The 17,427-nt window shown below is 45.1% G+C and overlaps 1 protein-coding gene across 1 annotated transcript in view; it reads right to left on the bottom strand.

The window, feature by feature from the left end:
• Positions 1-13,084, bottom strand: part of PAK2 (p21 (RAC1) activated kinase 2) — a 96,589-nt gene extending 83,505 nt beyond the window's left edge. Inside the window, exon 1 of the mRNA XM_082251859.1 lies at positions 12,955-13,084. The gene's annotated coding sequence lies outside the window, so the exon portion shown is untranslated. The remainder of the gene's footprint in view (positions 1-12,954) is intronic.
• Positions 13,085-17,427: the final 4,343 nt, after the last annotated feature.

Genomic DNA, 17,427 nt, shown 5'->3' with positions numbered 1-17,427 from the left:
TCAATTACTTCATCCTTCAGGAATTGGCTGCCTACTCTCGCCACATGAGGCAGGGTATTGTCGTGCACCAGGAGGAACCCAGGACCCACTGCACCAGGAGAGTGACAATGGGTCCAAGGATTTTATCCGGATATCTTAATGTCAGTCAGGGTGCCATTGTCTTGCCTGTAGAGATCTGTGCGTCCATCCATGAATATGCCTCCCCAGACCATCACTGACCCACCACCAAACCGATCATGCTGAACTATGCTACAGGCAGCATAACCTTCTCTGTGGCTTCTCCAGACCCTTTCAAGTCTGTTACATGTGCTCAGGGTGAACCTGCTCTTATCTGTGAAAAGCACAGGGTGCCAGTGGTTGACCTGCCGGTTCTAGTTTTCAATGGCAAATGCCAATCGAGCTCCACAGTGCCGGGCAGTGAGCACAGGCCCACTAGAGGACATCGGCCCTCAGGCCACTCTCATGAAGTCAGTTTTTGATTGTTTGGTAACAGACATTCACACCAGATGGCCTGCCGGAGGTCATTTTGTTCGGATCTGGCAGTGTTCATCCTGCTCCCTCCAGGAGCAGATACGGGTCCTGCTGATGGGGTAAGGACCTTCTTTGGCCCCGTCCAGTTTTCCTAGAGTAACTGCCTGTTTCCTGGAATCTCCTTCATGCTCAGACTGTGCTGGGAGACCGCAAACCTGACAATGCCAAGTATTAATGTGCCATCCTGTAGTAGTTGGAATTCCTGTGCAACCTCCATAGCATTGGTTCTCAACCAGGGTTCCTACAGGAGGTTACTAGGGGTTCCTTGAGCAATGAGCCAATTTCCACCTCTCAGATAAGTTTTCCTGACACCATTGATCTTTTTAGCCATCTGAAAGAAGGTAATTCCTCCCAACCAATGTCCACAAGTGTAAGGAACATTCATCCCACTGACCATCACACTAGTGTATTAGGAGTTGCAATTATAGTCATTTTTAGCAGGAGGTTCCAAATACCTGAAAATGATTTCAAGGGTTCCTCTGTGTTGAAAAGGTTGAGAAAGGCTGCTCTATAGGGTCCAGGTATCACCTCATACTGCCAGTAGTTACACTGACTCTAGCCAAATGCAAAACTATTGAAAAACTAGTATGTTATTAGGATTTTTCTCCCTGCTGGAGCAAATTGGATTGTGCTTTGCTGGGGTATTTTGCCTTCCTCTGGATCAACTGTGGGTATAGGATCGTATTTGTTCCCCATTTTATTGGTTGAACTAGAAAAGTTCACATAGGTGTACTTAAAGCAGAACTAAAGCCACTATATTGACCCCCTCTAACGGTTAGGATCCCTCACCAGCATTTTCTCCCAGAGTGCGAGTCTTCAGGCATCTCTACTGGCCGAATAGTGGCGGCGTAACTTCTATGCCTGCACAGAAGTCAATCAACACGGAGTGTGCCGATGACATAAGCTGAGCAGCTTAGTTGCTTAGCTGCAAAAGACAGTAAGCAGGCAGCAAGGTGTAATTTATCACAGAAGAGACATTGCATGTCTTTTCTGCAATAGCCAGCTGCTTGCTCAGTCTGTTCTAAAGCCCTCAGTTCCGCTTTAAGTGTACATCCATGCAATGGCTGTTTAGACCCGCATGGGGATGCACATGTGTGCAGGCAGTAATATTCATGTCAATTGTGATGCAGAGGCCACAAACACAGCTGCTGCTCCCAATTTGACATCCGTGTGGGTGCAGGCGAGTGCGAGTGTCCCTGTACTCAGACAATGTAAGTTCTGGGACCCGCACCCACACAGTTTTCAAATTGGGAGGTAGCAGCGCTGTGTGTGAAGCCGCTGCATCCTAAATAAAACTGCCAGCATGGGGATGCACAGAACACCTATGTATCTCCGTGCGGGCAAATATGGCTCTTGAATAGGTGTATGCTTATGTATGCCTGTGTGAAGACCTTAAAAACACATTCAACTTGACTTGTTCTGTAATTGTAAGGACAGTTCATAGCTTCTCTTTTTCAGTGTCAGGAAAATACCCCAGCAACTCGTACATAGGGAAAAAGAGGCCAGCTGTTATTGGAAAAATCAGTGTCCACACATTTCACAGTGACTGGACTAAGTTGTCTTTGCTACCTGTATGGATAAATGCTGGACTTCTATTCCCCATTCTCACTGGAGGTGAAGAAATGGCTTGAATGAGCTGTGGAACATATTCAATGTTACAGAACAAGTCCAGTTGGATCAACTGCTACTAGCTGTACAGAATACAAAAAAACTTTGCCCAGTTGCTTTACCCTGAGGCACTAGAGACATCTGAACGAGTTATCGGTCCCTTCAAAATGGGCACTCGGCACTCCCAGTAATGGTATTTAATCACCCGGTGGCCAAGCATTTTGCCAGAACATAGTTGCATGTCCAAACACCCCCTAGGCAACCTTAGCAGGATACCAGTCCCTAAGTATGCTCTGTGCATTATTCCCAGAGGAATGCTGTAAGGAGGTAAGAGTAGACCATGAAGAGATAAAACTCATGTTACTATGAGGGGCTAAAAAAACAACTATGCTCTCAAAAAAATGAAAATGCCCGCAGGTACAGACTTTGTAAAGGCAGGTGGAATTCACTAAAGAATGTGGACGACAAGCAGAAACAAGCCAAAATAAAATCTGAATCTAAAGTTCCAGGATTTGGAAAGAGTGAGAGAATTGTACCATGTTAGAAATTGAAAAATGCAGAACGTTTGGGAATTAAGTAATCCCCCAACTGAAGAGATTAGAGATGGAAGCTTTCAGGATGTCTTAGATCCTTTCTTCAATCGTATAAAGCTGGAGCACATAACCCCCCTTTCCTATTGGGGCAATTTTTCAAACACATTAAATTCTGCATTTTTTGGTAGGAATTAAATTTAAACCCTCAACCAATCTTACACTTTCTTAAAATTGTGTGCGCCTGTGAATTTGCAAAAAAATATGGTACCCAAATTTCTTCATAGGCCTTTGCACGTTAACCATGGACTACAGCCCTAGAATTATAGTTCTCCCTCTGACAATTGCAGCGATTCCTTACCTTGATGCAGCGATTTGCTGCAATTTATGTTTACATACAGTAGATGTATGCACCCTATCCTCTAGGTTTGCACATTTTCAAACACTTTATTATTTCTACCCTTTTTTTCGATCACAAGCGGCTAACAAGCAGATAACAGGTTCTCTATAGGCATCAAGGGTCTATTAGACCCTCAATATCTCCCCTGCAGCTAATCAAGCACAGATTGTACTTGACTAGCTGTACTTGATTAGCTGCTACCCCGCAAGCCAGGGAATGACAGTGCTAACCTGGAAGGAATGCAATACATGTCACTTCTGGGTTCATCAAATCGCAAGGGAAATAGAGACTGGATGCATGGAGGGCTGAGGCACCTTCAGACCCCCAGAAAAGCAATCATGCAGCTCTAGAGCCACTCATATCACCTTACAGCCGGATAGGAGCTTGATGTGCTGAATAGCAGGATGTTTAAAAAATATACCTTGGTAAATAAGCGGCTAATCTACTGAAAGTTGATATTCCATACAGGCATAACTTACTGCTGCTTGGACTGTTATTGGAGGGTTTGCACTGCAGGTGTATTTCTTTGCCTGGAAGAGGCCAGCAGCATATGACCACCCAGAGTAACGAATGGTTGTATGTAGGCACCAGCCATGTTACACAACATAAAGTATGGACATAAATCCCTGCACTTGGCTTGTATGCAAGTTTAAGCAAGCATAATGTATACCAGCGTACAGCCATTCATTATAATGGGTAGCTGTACACTGTAGTTGTCCCTCATGGACATGGTAACCTACCCCCAACTTACACTGGATAGCAGTGCAACTTTTAGCATTTCAACGTTCTCTAAATATTGGTGATCAAGCAAGTCCGTGCTATTTTTTCCATTTCTTACAGCACAGCAGAACAAAAAGGTGTCACTGAGCATGATCTAGTTTTTTTTTTTTTTTAATACACTTGTAAAAAATATAACTTGCCTCTGAACTTGCTATAAAATGTGCCTAGTCAATTGCCTAGCACAGTGATGGGGAACCTTGGCACCCCAGATGTTTTCGAACTACATTTTCCATGATGCTCAACTACACTGCAGAGTGCATGGGCATCATGGGAATATAGCTCCAAAACATCTGGGGTTCCAAGGTTCGCCATCACTGGCCTAGCACATCATAGCCCTCTCCCCTTTTGGGGGTGTATAATTAGTGTCTGTCCAGGCCCAGCTCCTACATCCCTCCCTACATGACATTTGTTTTTACCTGCTAGAGCAGGAGAAGTGGAATACTAAGCCGGCCATAGACTGTTTGAACCGATCAATCAACTTGGGTACAACCAGCCTGTGATTTACTGTCTTCTCATGGCAGGGACAGCTTCCCGTGGTTGCAGGAAAGAATTTTGCACTGTGTATGGAGGGCCTAAGTGATAGCTCTTAGTCTGCTGGGATTGCTGACATTACATGCAAAATGGTGGTGCCCACTAGCAATTTTAGACCTTTTTGATGGATGGCTACCCAAAGGATTTTTGCGGAAATGAGTGGTCTGGTGACAATCTCCAAGGATAGAAGTACCAATAACAAATCTATCAATGTGGTGTGAATTTAGATTACATTTCCCTTAATATCTTTTGCTTCCCAACATACACCACACAGAGGTTTTTCGGAACTTCTACTTAATCTAAAAATAATTTTCTAAAACGTTAAATAAACTTTCTAAAACGTTAAATTCTGCATTTAAAGCAATGCCAATTGTTAGCCAATTTCCTGGAATTAGAAGACGTAAAAAAATCACCCACTAGGGAAGCAATTTACGTAAACTGTAAGCAGAATGTTTTAGAAATTGGTAAGTGGATCGAGCAAATACACCTTCCTTGTGCAATTTCTTAAAAAAAAAAAATGCATAAGATTCCTAAAGTACAAGTAATGCAGTGGATGAGAGCCAACCTCGCTGGGCTACAACACCTGTCCAGACAAGAACTAATCCGGAAAAAAATAGTAAGCAACAAAACTGCCTAGAGGCCATGTTTAAAGTGATATTAAAAAGGCATAATATTTTTAAAACAGGTCATACTTACCTGCTCTGTGGAATGGTTTTGCACCGAGCAGCCCTGGTCCTTTTCTTCTAGGGTCCCTTACTGGCGCTCACAGCCTCTCCCTCCTACCAAGTGCCCCCAAAGCAAGCAGCCTACAATGGGGGCACCCAAGCAGGCTCAAACCCAAGCTGCTATTCTGCATGTCCATTCACACACAGCAGCAGCTCGGCCCTGCCCACTCTTTTCTCACTGGCTGTGACTGACATGGCTCCCGCTGCTGCCTCAGCCAGTGAGGGAGAGGCTCTCGTGCACATTGCTGGATCGTAATGGACCCTAGGTAAGTAGTAGTAGGTGAAGCCTTTATAACCACTTTAAGGGTGCATTCATACCTGTGAATCCACCTGCTGTACTTTGATTAGATACTAGTACCCCAGTGGGGAGGCAGCCCCATTGAAAGCAATAGGAGGCTGCTAGCTCCCACAGCTAATCATGGCTACTGGCATGTCATCTCCCATTTAGCCATCTACATGTGAGGGATTGGCCCTGGAAACGGGCTGTCAGCATCCAGGGCCCATAATTCATGTGATCACCAAATGTGCAATTACTTGCAAATGGCCGTAATTAGGTGTGGGAGCTAGCAGCCTCATTTTTCTTTCATTGGGGCTGCCTCCCTGCTGGGGTTCTCACATCTAATCAGAGTGTGGGTGCATTTGGAGGTGTAAATGCACTCCAAGACTTAAAGCCTCCTTCCAAGCACCAGGAAAGAAAAAAAAAAAAAAAAAAAAAAACACCCTCTTGCAGTGGAGTCTTTTACACGGCAATGGTAAATGCTCTTAAGCCTAGGCATAGGCTGTAATACTTACCTTAGTAATTGATCCAGCAGTTTTCCTCCACGCTGTATGACCAGGCCCACATAGACTTCAGGACTCTAGCTAGCTGCCAATCTCTATCATCACATACAGCACAGGACCAATAGCCTTATACTGTATGTGGGCATGGTAAGGGTCTGCCTACAACCTAGAGTGTCAGAGAGCAGAGGAGCAAGGAATAAGGTAAGTACTATATTACAGATTATTTCTCTACCCCTGGACTTATAGCAGTGATGAGGGATCCCACTACAAGTATATTTTTATAATCCCAAAGTTCAACTTCTAAATCTAGTTTGGAAATTCATCCTGTAAATCATTTTATGCAACAGGCTGTTCTGCTAAAAGCCCGACAGACCAGTATCCTAAATTTTCAAAAACCCAAATCAGCTGACAATTGTGTCTACTGGGACAGCATCGCCATTTCAGCCTCACCAACACAAAGTGGAACAGGCTGCATAATGCAAAGCCACCAACCAAAAGACGACCAAACAATTTTGAAGCAGCAAGCAAAAGCCTGCTAATTGTGGGAATATATACAAATCCAGGTGTGGACCGATTTTGGTAGCTGCAACCTCTCCTGCACATTATTTGCACCAATAGTGTTTCATTAAATGGTCATGAGTTAAAAATACCTGTCTGATGATTTCTTTATCTAGATTAAGAGTGAAAGTATGAGCTCTTATAAATGTAGTTAATCTGACCGCAAACCTTGTTTCATAGGTGACTAGAACAAAGCCTGTCAGGTAACAGCTTGCTGAATCTTCAAATAACATGGGAGGGTTGGAGTGGATAATAAACCCTGCAGGCACAGTCTTTTAATTGAAGGAATCTTGAGAAATGTATTGTAAAATATTAGAACAGATAGGGTTGCAAAAAACCCTCCATATTAGCATCATATTTCCCTTACTAGAAAGGGAAGATTTCCCAAACTATACTTACCGGCCACTTTATTAGGTACGCCTGTTCAATTGCTTGGCAACACAAATTTCTAATTAGCCAATCACATGGCAGCAAATCAATGCATTTAGGCATCTAGACGTGGTGAAAACAACTTGCTGAAGTTCAACTCGAGCATCAGAATGGGAAAGAAAGGGAAGTTAAGAGACTTTGAACGTGGCATGGTTGTTGGTGTCAGACGGGCTGGTCTGAGCATTTCAAAACCTGCTAATCTACTGGGATTTTAACGCACAAAAATCTATAGGGTTTACAGAGAATGGTCTGAAAAAAAAAAGAGAAAATATCCAGTGAGCGGCAGCTGTGTGGATGAAAATGCCTTGATGTCAGAGGGCAGAGGAGAATGGGCAATCTGCTTTGAGATGACAGAAAGGCAACAGTAACTCAAATAACCACTTGTTACAACCAAGGTATGCAGAACACCATCTCTGAATGCACAACAATACATCAAACCTTGAAGTAGATGGGCTACAGCAGCAGCAGACCACCCCAGGTACCACGCCCATCAGCTAAGAACAGGAAACTGAGGCTACAATTTGCACCAAATTTGGACATTTTAACAATGGAAAAAATGTTGCCTGGTCTGATGAGTCTCGATTTCAGCTGCGACATTCAGATGGTAGGATCAGAATTTGGTGTAAACAACATGAAAGCATGGATCCATCCTGCCTTGATCAATGGTTCAGGCTGGTGGTGTAATGGTGTGGGCGATATTTTCTTGTCACACTTTGGGGCCCTTAGTACTAACTGAGCATCATTTAAATGCCACGGCCTACCTGAGTATTGTTGCTGACCATGTCCATCCCTTTATGACTACAGTTACAGTGTCCCCATCTTCTGATGGCTTCTTCCAGCAGGATAATGTACCATGTCACAAAGCTCAAATCATCTCAAACCGGTTTCTTGAACATGACAATGAGGTCACTGTACTCCAACGGCCTCCACAGTCACCAGAACTCAATCCAGTAGAGCATCTTTGGGATGTGGTGGAATGGGAGATTTTTTCATCATCATGGATGTGCAGCCAACAGATCTGCAGCAACTGCATGATACCATTATGTAAATATGGACCAAAATCTCTGAGGAATGTTTTCAACACCTTGTTGAATCTATGCCAAGAAGAATCAAGGCAGCTCCGAAGGCAAAAGGGGGTCCAACCCGGTACTAGCAAGGTGTCCCAAATATAGTGGCCATTTCGGTTAGATTTGCTCCAATACCACAAAATAATAAAATTAAGTCAGTGCCAATGTTGAGAAGTTTTGCATTATCTTGTAGATAAATGGAAGTCTAGGCTTCTCACAGCTTCTCCCAAATTCTGCTCAACTTTGCATTAAAAAAAATAGTTTAATGATCACTATATATATATATATATATATATATATATATATATATATATATATATATATATGGTCTTGGTAAACTCTAGAAGTGTATATCTTAAAGCCAAATAGATGGAGTGGTTTTCTCTTTCCTGCAACCACGAGTTACGGGAAAGAAAAAAAAACAGGGGGGTGCCAGGGCCAGGGGAATACCGTTATTATTGATAGCAACTACAGCGGCTGGCAATCATATAAAGAATCGGACAGGTTGGTTGTACCCAAGTTGATCGATCAACGTGGGTCCAATTAGCCTGCAAAAACATGGTTCGAATCTCGGCCGGTTCAGCGGGGATTGGAACGTCTATGGCTGCTGCAGGTCATGTGCTGGTGCGGGCATTCCTAGTTGAATCTTCCTTTGGAGGCCCAATTTTTTTGGAGTAGCAGCAGCTCATCTCACGGCTCACTGAAACCCATTCTTTGACATTCAAACGAGAAAAGGACTGACAGTGAAAGGTGTCACAGAGGACAGCGATAGAGAGAGTGAGTTGTGCTTTTTTTCTTTTTTTTCTCACTCTCTCTCTCCTCTAAACAGGAGGGAGGGACATAGAAGAAAAAAAAGTTTTTGGAATTGGGCTTCAATTACTTAACACATACCTGGATTATTATTTATTTATTTTTTATCTGCCTGGAGTTCAGTTCTAAGTGCCGGTTCGCATTTGTGCGGCTTGCGAGATCGCATGTAATTCGGAGTGTCAGCGGCAATAAAGAGGGAAAATCCAAATTTGTGAGCTGTAACTAAAACATGAATAGAGGGGATTCTTCCAATGGAGACACTTGCTCCTCTTCCAGCTGTTTAAGAGGGGCTTTCCTTCACACTGGAAAGTTATCCTATTGCTTCCTTATAAGTCTACAGAACAGGAAAGGAAGGGAAATCTCCAGAGGCTGCCTTCACACCTGAGCATAAGTCTTGTTTTGTGTGTATGAGAAATTTAGAAGTGTATTTCAAATGTTTTACATAGGTTTTCAAGCTTTGGGAACTTTTGTTTTAGCCAATAGAAATCTCTAGGGTGAGGAAGCCAGTTCTTAGAGGTATTCTTACTAAAGTCAATGGGACCAAAAACATCCAAATTTGTCTCAAAAATAGCTCATGTAGCATCAGGTGTCAGGCTCCAGGTTTCTGAGCACTTGTATGTGAATGGCCACCAATAAAACACATGGGATTTGAGATGTTGATTGTTTCTGGAGCATTGACCTACAAAACACTCTGGTGTAAATGGGCCATTAGGCGACACAGATATCAGTCATCAAATATCCAACATAAAAAAGTAGTCCTTTTAGTTACGTTAAACTTTTTATTTCTAGAGAGAGAAAAAACAGCAGTCTTCAGGGCCCATTACCACTGTTAGGAGATAAACACAGGTAACTGCAATGACACAAAGAAAACAACCATCTTCCGTGTCATGTTCACAGCAGGCCACAGTGTTTTGCAGCAGTCCAGAGCTGTGCAAAAATATCCAACATGTTTGATTAATATCACACTTCTCTCTGGATTGCCCTGCATGTCACACTGTGCTGTGACATTGTCACTTCTTTGTGCACTTCCCATAAAAAAATTAAAAAAGAGGGGGGGGGGGGGGGAGACTGTATGATGTAACAAACCGCTCATCACACTGCCACAGCTTTCTGCAGTTCAAAATAGACTGCTGCCTGCACCCTAAACCACTCCAGTCTAGCACGTATGAATAGGCCCTCAAGATATGGTGACATTGAGGTCTTTTTTCCTCCACAGACTGCGTGCAGCCCAGAAACACTATGAGCCCAGTCTGTGTAATAACACACCTGATGATCATCGATATTCTATAAGCCCAGGTGCACACCTTTCCCACAAGAAAGTCGCACAACTTCTGAACCGACTTTGCATTGCAACTTCAGTCCCACAGACACTCTGTGGCATTGAAAGTTTTATAAAAGTCAGACAAAAGTAGTGCAGGAACCTTTTCTAAGACAGGATTGACTGGTGTTGAATCAGTTAAGAGGACTCTCATAGGGAAACAAGCCAGATCCCATGTTGCACCAGTGTGAACCAGGCCTTAGACCAAGAACTCAAATTACCTGAAAACACACCACAACTCACATCACTAATCAATATGAATAAAAATTGGCTATCGCCCCATCAGCTAAGAGCGTGTATGCGGCCGATGGCCCCCATCAGCTAAGAGCGTGTATGCGGCCGATGGCCCCATCAGCTAAGAGCGTGTATGCGGCCGATGGCCCCATCAGCTAAGAGCGTGTATGCGGCCGATGGCCCCATCAGCTAAGAGCGTGTATGCGGCCGATGGCCCCATCAGCTAAGAGCGTGTATGCGGCCGATGGCCCCATCAGCTAAGAGCGTGTATGCGGCCGATGGCCCCATCAGCTAAGAGCGTGTATGCGGCCGATGGCCCCATCAGCTAAGAGCGTGTATGCGGCCGATGGCCCCATCAGCTAAGAGCGTGTATGCGGCCGATGGCCCCATCAGCTAAGAGCGTGTATGCGGCCGATGGCCCCATCAGCTAAGACAGGGTTCATACACATTTTTACCAATAAAATTCCATGACTTTTCCAGAACTTAAAATATTTATGACCTAATGTTTCATGAAATGTCTATGTATACATGTTAAATAAGAAGAAAATCCATGTTACACCCAGCATATTTTTACTAAAATAAATGATAAGCTTTGTAGTGTACAGTAGAATATGAAATATTTAGTTAACTATTGTAATTTAACCCATATCATCAACTATATTCGAATATACTGGAGAAAGAAAAAGATTTGATGGGCGCTCCTGCTTGGGGATAAAGCTTCAGTTCAGGCAGTCATGACGGATAAGGTGCAGCGGGACTGGTATGGATTGCACAGATGCACAAATGCAGCGCTTACATCGAGGGCAGCTCTTTTTTAGGCCGAAGCAACAGTCCCACGAACAGGCAGAAAATAGAGAAAGGCGCCACTCAGTGGAGCATGTAAATAATTTTATTGACACATATTATAATTAAGAAATTACATGGAGATGTTAAGCGTCTATCAGATCGGCGTCCTTCCGGGTCCGCAGCGTTTGTCCCAGGCTGGCCTCCACCTCCATGTAATTTCTTAATTATAATACGTGTCAATAAATTTACATGCTCCACTGAGTGGCGCCTTTCTCTTTTCTGCACATGAAACAAATAATTTCCATGACTTTTCCAAAACTTTTGGGTTAAGTTAATTTTCCAACACTTTTCAAGGCCTGGAAAGTGCCATTTTAAAATCCCATGACTTTTCCAGGTTTTTCATGACCGTACGAACCCTGTAAGAGCGTGTATGCGGCCCACGGCCCCATCAGCTAAGAGCGTGTATGCGGCCCACGGCCCCATCAGCTAAGAGCGTGTATGCGGCCCACGGCCCCATCAGCTAAGAGCGTGTATGCGGCCCACGGCCCCATCAGCTAAGAGCGTGTATGCGGCCCACGGCCCCATCAGCTAAGAGCGTGTATGCGGCCCACGGCCCCATCAGCTAAGAGCGTGTATGCGGCCCACGGCCCCATCAGCTAAGAGCGTGTATGCGGCCCACGGCCCCATCAGCTAAGAGCGTGTATGCGGCCCACGGCCCCATCAGCTAAGAGCGTGTATGCGGCCCACGGCCCCATCAGCTAAGAGCGTGTATGCGGCCCACGGCCCCATCAGCTAAGAGCGTGTATGCGGCCCACGGCCCCATCAGCTAAGAGCGTGTATGCGGCCCACGGCCCCATCAGCTAAGAGCGTGTATGCGGCCCACGGCCCCATCAGCTAAGAGCGTGTATGCGGCCCACGGCCCCATCAGCTAAGAGCGTGTATGCGGCCCACGGCCCCATCAGCTAAGAGCGTGTATGCGGCCCACGGCCCCATCAGCTAAGAGCGTGTATGCGGCCCACGGCCCCATCAGCTAAGAGCGTGTATGCGGCCCACGGCCCCATCAGCTAAGAGCGTGTATGCGGCTGACGGCCCCATCAGCTAAGAGCGTGTATGTGGCTGATCAGCTAAGAACAGGTAAATGATTGTCCAAGCAGAGAAGCATATGTGGACAATTGTCCAATCAGATAGGAATTGTCCTATTAGATGTGTGTGCAGACAATTGACCGATAAAATAAAAGTGTGTGGGCAATTCTCCCAACAGATAAGGTTGTGTGGTTGCTTGCCCAGTCAGGAAAGCTTTGTCCAATCACATGTGTGTACAGCTGATCACTCTATTAGATAAGAAAGTGTGCATACAATTGACCAATAGGATAAGAGTATGTGGGCAATGGTCCTATCAGATAAACTTATGTCGGCGACCATCCCATCAGCTAAGAGTGTGTTGGCACTTGTCCAATCAGATAATTGTATGGCTGATCAACCTATCACATAAGAGTTTGTGGACAAACGTCCTAGCAGGTAAGCATTGTCCAATTAGAGTGTGAATTTGTGGTCAATTGCCCAATCAGATAAGAGCGTGAGGTGTGATCATCCTATCAGATAAGAGTGTGTGGACAATCGTCCAATCAGATAAGTGTGGACACTAACACTTCGGGTCCCAGGTCAGGGGCAGAGCAGCAACCTGTATACCAGGAAAGGCGGGAAGCGTGTAGCCAGCTGACATGGAACTAGAAGTCCCAGCATCACATACACGGGATGTCAGTGCTGCGCTCCCCACAAGCTCTCCGTGCCCCGGTCCCCCGAGTAAGAACAGCACCTCCCAGCTCATGCGGCGACAAGCAGTAGTACACAAAGCACGATCAATTACCGGGAGTTGTTGTGAAGCGCTGCGGCCTGGACTCCCCGCCGGTGCCGGCTCCTTCCTACGTTCTCCACAGACCCCTTTCTCGATGCACAGACCCTCCTTCTCCTCACCCTTTCCGGTTCCGGGTTGCCACACCTCCTCCTCTTCCCCTCCGCCAGTGACGCACTCCGCCCGCCCCCTCTCCTCTCCTCAGCCGCCAGGCAGGGCGTGAGCGCGATCCCGACACGGAGTGCGGGAGCGCGCAGTGCAGAGAGGAAGAGCAGCGCCACCTGTGTGTTGTGTGTAGATGAGGAAGGGGAGGGTAACAATACGGAAATGTTCTAGAGATTTTCTTCTTCTAGGATGGGACAGGGAGGTACCAGTGATAGAACCACCAGAGTCCCTGTGCAAGAACAGTCCCGGTGTCCCATCCCAACTTACACTTCAAGCCTATCACACTTCTGTGATGCATTGTGGGAACACTACATGTATTGTGGTGCAGTTCATTCTCAGTGAACTCTGACACACATGCATTGCAGCACACCACAATGCAGGGGGAGGCCCCATTCACACCTCAATGGTTCCTAAACACGGGATAAACGCATGCTGTGATTTACGGTGCCATTCACTGGGTTCCCACTTGTGTGGGTCAGAAACGCTTACAGAATCACGTGTGTTCCCATGCACCACTGTTTAGCAGACATACAGGTGCACCATTCATCATAACCACTTCCAGCCCAGGCCAATTCTGGCAGTCCTCTCCTACATGTAAAATTCATCCTTTTCATTTTGCTAGACAATTACTCAGAGCCCCCAAACATTATATAACGCTCCACGGGAGGTTATGCTCGAGATAGAGGCCAAGAGAGAGTCCTGGTGTGATGAGGCTTTATGGGACTTACTATTTGTCCCCAAACCACATCGGAAACAGTCCAGGATGGACCTGTGCAAGACTTTTCTATCAGTCAAGATGCAGTGGAAACATGGGCGGTCCATCTACCTGGACCAAGTGGAGGTCCTCTGCCCAGACGAATCTGGCCAGGCTTGGTCGATCTGAATACAACATAAGGATGGGAAGATTGTATGGATTCCCCATCCAGATTTATACTGTTAAGGAGAACTTTCAAATTCAAGTAAGGCTGGCTAGCCTATTGTGAACTGAACAAGAAGAGGAACACCAGATGAAAAGAAAAAAAAAAGAAAGGTCAAGCTCAGTTATTGTTGGGGCTTATGCCCTCTTTCCATTACCCCTTTCCCTTCTATCCTTGCAGAAGGGGTCAGGAAAACTACGGGACACCATCAGTTAATGGACTTACATCAGATGGCCGATGCTCTCAGGAGAAATTTAAAGGCATCATTGCTGTTCTAGAGATCCTTTGGGCCATCAGACCGGGGTCATGGATTACAAAAGAAAAGGGAAAGTGAAATTTTGCACCAAGTTCCAGGTGGACTACTTTGGGCCAATGGGCCAGAACTGGAACTTTGGGAGTGACTGCCCGGAGGAAGTGGGCAAAGCTCTGGGAGTCTTTTGGTGGGGGGTGCCCTTTTGCCAGGGGCCCCTGAAGAAATCCTTCTTTCACAGGACTGGCAGGCTGCTCAGTCTCCAGGACCAGGTTCCTGCGGAAGACGAAATTATGCTGGGTGTCGCTTGAAAGAAGGGCACTGCAGACATCAGTCATAGACTGTTATAGGTAGTCAGTGACAGGATTCAGGATCGCCTTGAAGGAGCGAGCTAGATTCCGAGTCAAGATGACATGTGAAATGGGATTACCTAGTTAGGGATGCTGGATGAGAAGGTCGCCACCGCGGGGAGGGTCTTCTCATCACTCTAAGTCAGGTCATGTTGTGTATGTAACTACAGAAGTGCCTATTCTTGTCTTCTCTTTCAGGTTGTGTAGAAATACAGTAAATAGAGCTAGATAGTTAGGATGTTATGTCCACCCACCAGGGCAGAGTTTGCTTGGTGGGGGGTGCATTGCCCTAAATGCAACTAACTTGTACCATACTGTATATACAGAATATTTATATTTTTGCTACCTAATTTATTCTGTACATTTGTTCTTTTCCTTTTTCAACTCTTTCCAAGTTTGTGGGATACTCCAGGTTTTTTTTTTAAGGGGGTTCCAGAGCCAATGGGGACATGGCTCATTTTTGGAGGGGGTGGATGTAGCACCCTCCTAGACAGGTGCTAGGTAAGAGCATTTGTTTTGCTCCATCTGCCTATCAGGGGAGCCTGATCTTTTTGTTAAGGCTGCTCATTGTGCTCAGTGTGTATTGATCTGGTCTGAGGGAGTGTCCCCACTGCATCCAGGCCTGTTGGACAGTGGAGGAAACCTGGCCAATGATACATAGACTTTTGTGGCAGTCCCAGTGGGAGAGCACCACCGCAGTGCATCCTGGGATTGACCATAAAAGCCGAGAGCACATGAGGCAGGGTGTCTTTGGGCGGGAAGCCAGGTCCTAGGAGCAGGGTGACGGCTGTCTCTCCTCCTGTCAGAGAGGAAGGTGGTCACAGGCAGTCGGCCTAGTGAGCCAGGTGTGGAGCTGAGCCAGAGAAGTCCTGAGGAAACTGACAGTGGAGCTGAAGGCAGAGCTACCTGGGAAAAACAGTGTCCATGAGTACCAGGGGGCTTGCCAGGGGTCTGCCCAGGAAGGCCCTTTAGTGGGGTCAGTGGACAGAATGTCAGCACACACAGCATGAAAGGGGGTGCCAAGTTAGACCCTGAAGAGCAATTTACTGCATAGTTCGCCTTTCAACATTTCACCTCAGTGGCAGGGTGAGTCAGCGGCCTTGCCGCATTCAATACAGATAGAAGTCCTCAAGATTGTGCATAGTTATCAGTTGGAGTATCCCACTCATCCCTTCTCCTATCCAAGTTTTTTTTTATATGATTTTTTTGGGGGGAAAAAAACTTTCATGAATTGAAAAAAAAAAAACAAAACACAATATTTACCCCCGTTTTTTTGTCTAATGTGAAAGATGAGGTTATGCTGAGTAAATAGATACATAACATGTCACACTTTGCGCATGCTCATGGAATGGGCGCCAAACTTTGGTACTTAAAAAATCTCCATAGCGGACGCTTTAACCACTTCCAGCAAAACAACGTACCTGTACATAATTTTGCTGAAGTGGTTGTACTGAGGTGATGCCTACAGCTAGAGGCTTCACCCCGGTACCGTTTTTATAGCTCTGGTGGTCGCCTTTCAGGTGATAACAACCAATGAAGCTAAGCAGCCACTCAGCCAATAGCACAAGAAGCAGGATGGGACGCCCTCCCGCCGTCGCTCCCCCGGGGTCTCCAGTCCCACCGGGAGATCCAAACGAGCAGCCGGAGTCTTGATCAAGGCCAGGACTGGCTTAGATCGGGTCTCTGATGTAGTAACCCTGAAGCAAAGTCACAATGTCACTTCAGGTTTACTCGGCTGCCAATTTAAAAAAATCCAAAGTATTCAAAAACACCAATTTTGCCATTTTTAATACTTTGAAGTGCAGAGGAGGGGGTTTGGGGTCTTTTAGACCCCAGATCCCTCCATAAGAGTACCTGCCACTGCCTTTTACTGTCACAAGGAATGTTTACATTCCTTGTGACAGCAATAAAAGTGATCATATTTTTTTTTTCTTTTTAAAGGGACAGTGTAAAAAAAATAAAAAATTAAGAGAAAAAAAAAACAATTTTAAAGCGCCCCATCCCCGCATGCTCGCGCATCCAAAGAAAATGTATACTTAAGTTGCGCCCGCAAATGTAAACAGTATTTAAATCACACATGTAAGGTATTGCTGCGATTGTCAGAGCGAGAGCAATAATTATAGCAACTATAAACTGGAAACCATAAAATTTTGAAAGCATCACCTATGGAGATTTTTAAGTACCGTTGTTTGTCGTTATTTTAAACCATAACATGATAGGTATCTATATACTCAGCATGACATCATCTTTCATAATATACAAAAATTGGGTTAACTTTTACTGTTTAGTTTTTGACAAATCAGTGAAGTGTATTTTTTCCCAAAAAATTGCGTTTGAAAAGACCGCTGCGCAAATATCGTGTGATATAAAATATAGCAACAACTGCTATTTTATTCTCCAGAGTCTTTGCTAAAAAATATATATATATATAATGTTTGGGGGTTCTAAGTAATTTTCTAGCAAAAAGTACTGATTTTAACATGGTTAAAAATGTTTACAGGTAAGTTGATCGGAAATTGTGCTTTTATGTATGCAGAATTGATCATCTATATTATAAGAGTTATCCCAGGAGCATTATCAATCACAAATATGGCCTGTTTAAAGAAAGCCTGTCTTGGAAAATAATACTTCTGTCAGGTATAAAGTGCAGGTGCACAGTACCAACTGCACATGTCTGCAACAGCTTCCAAGTCTTGCAGTATGCCAGGCCTTTTTACCATTCATGGCAGTGTCAAAGCATGTTCCCACCTAACATGCATTCATATTTGCCACTTAGTCAGCCCATCATAGTGATAGTTCAGGAGGA

Source organism: Pelophylax lessonae, assembly GCF_965119305.1.
Source record: "Pelophylax lessonae genome assembly, chromosome: 3".
NCBI classification, from domain to species: domain Eukaryota; kingdom Metazoa; phylum Chordata; class Amphibia; order Anura; family Ranidae; genus Pelophylax; species Pelophylax lessonae.
The sequence above is the reverse complement of the archived record's forward strand: the minus strand, read 5'-3'. Positions and strand labels throughout refer to the sequence as shown.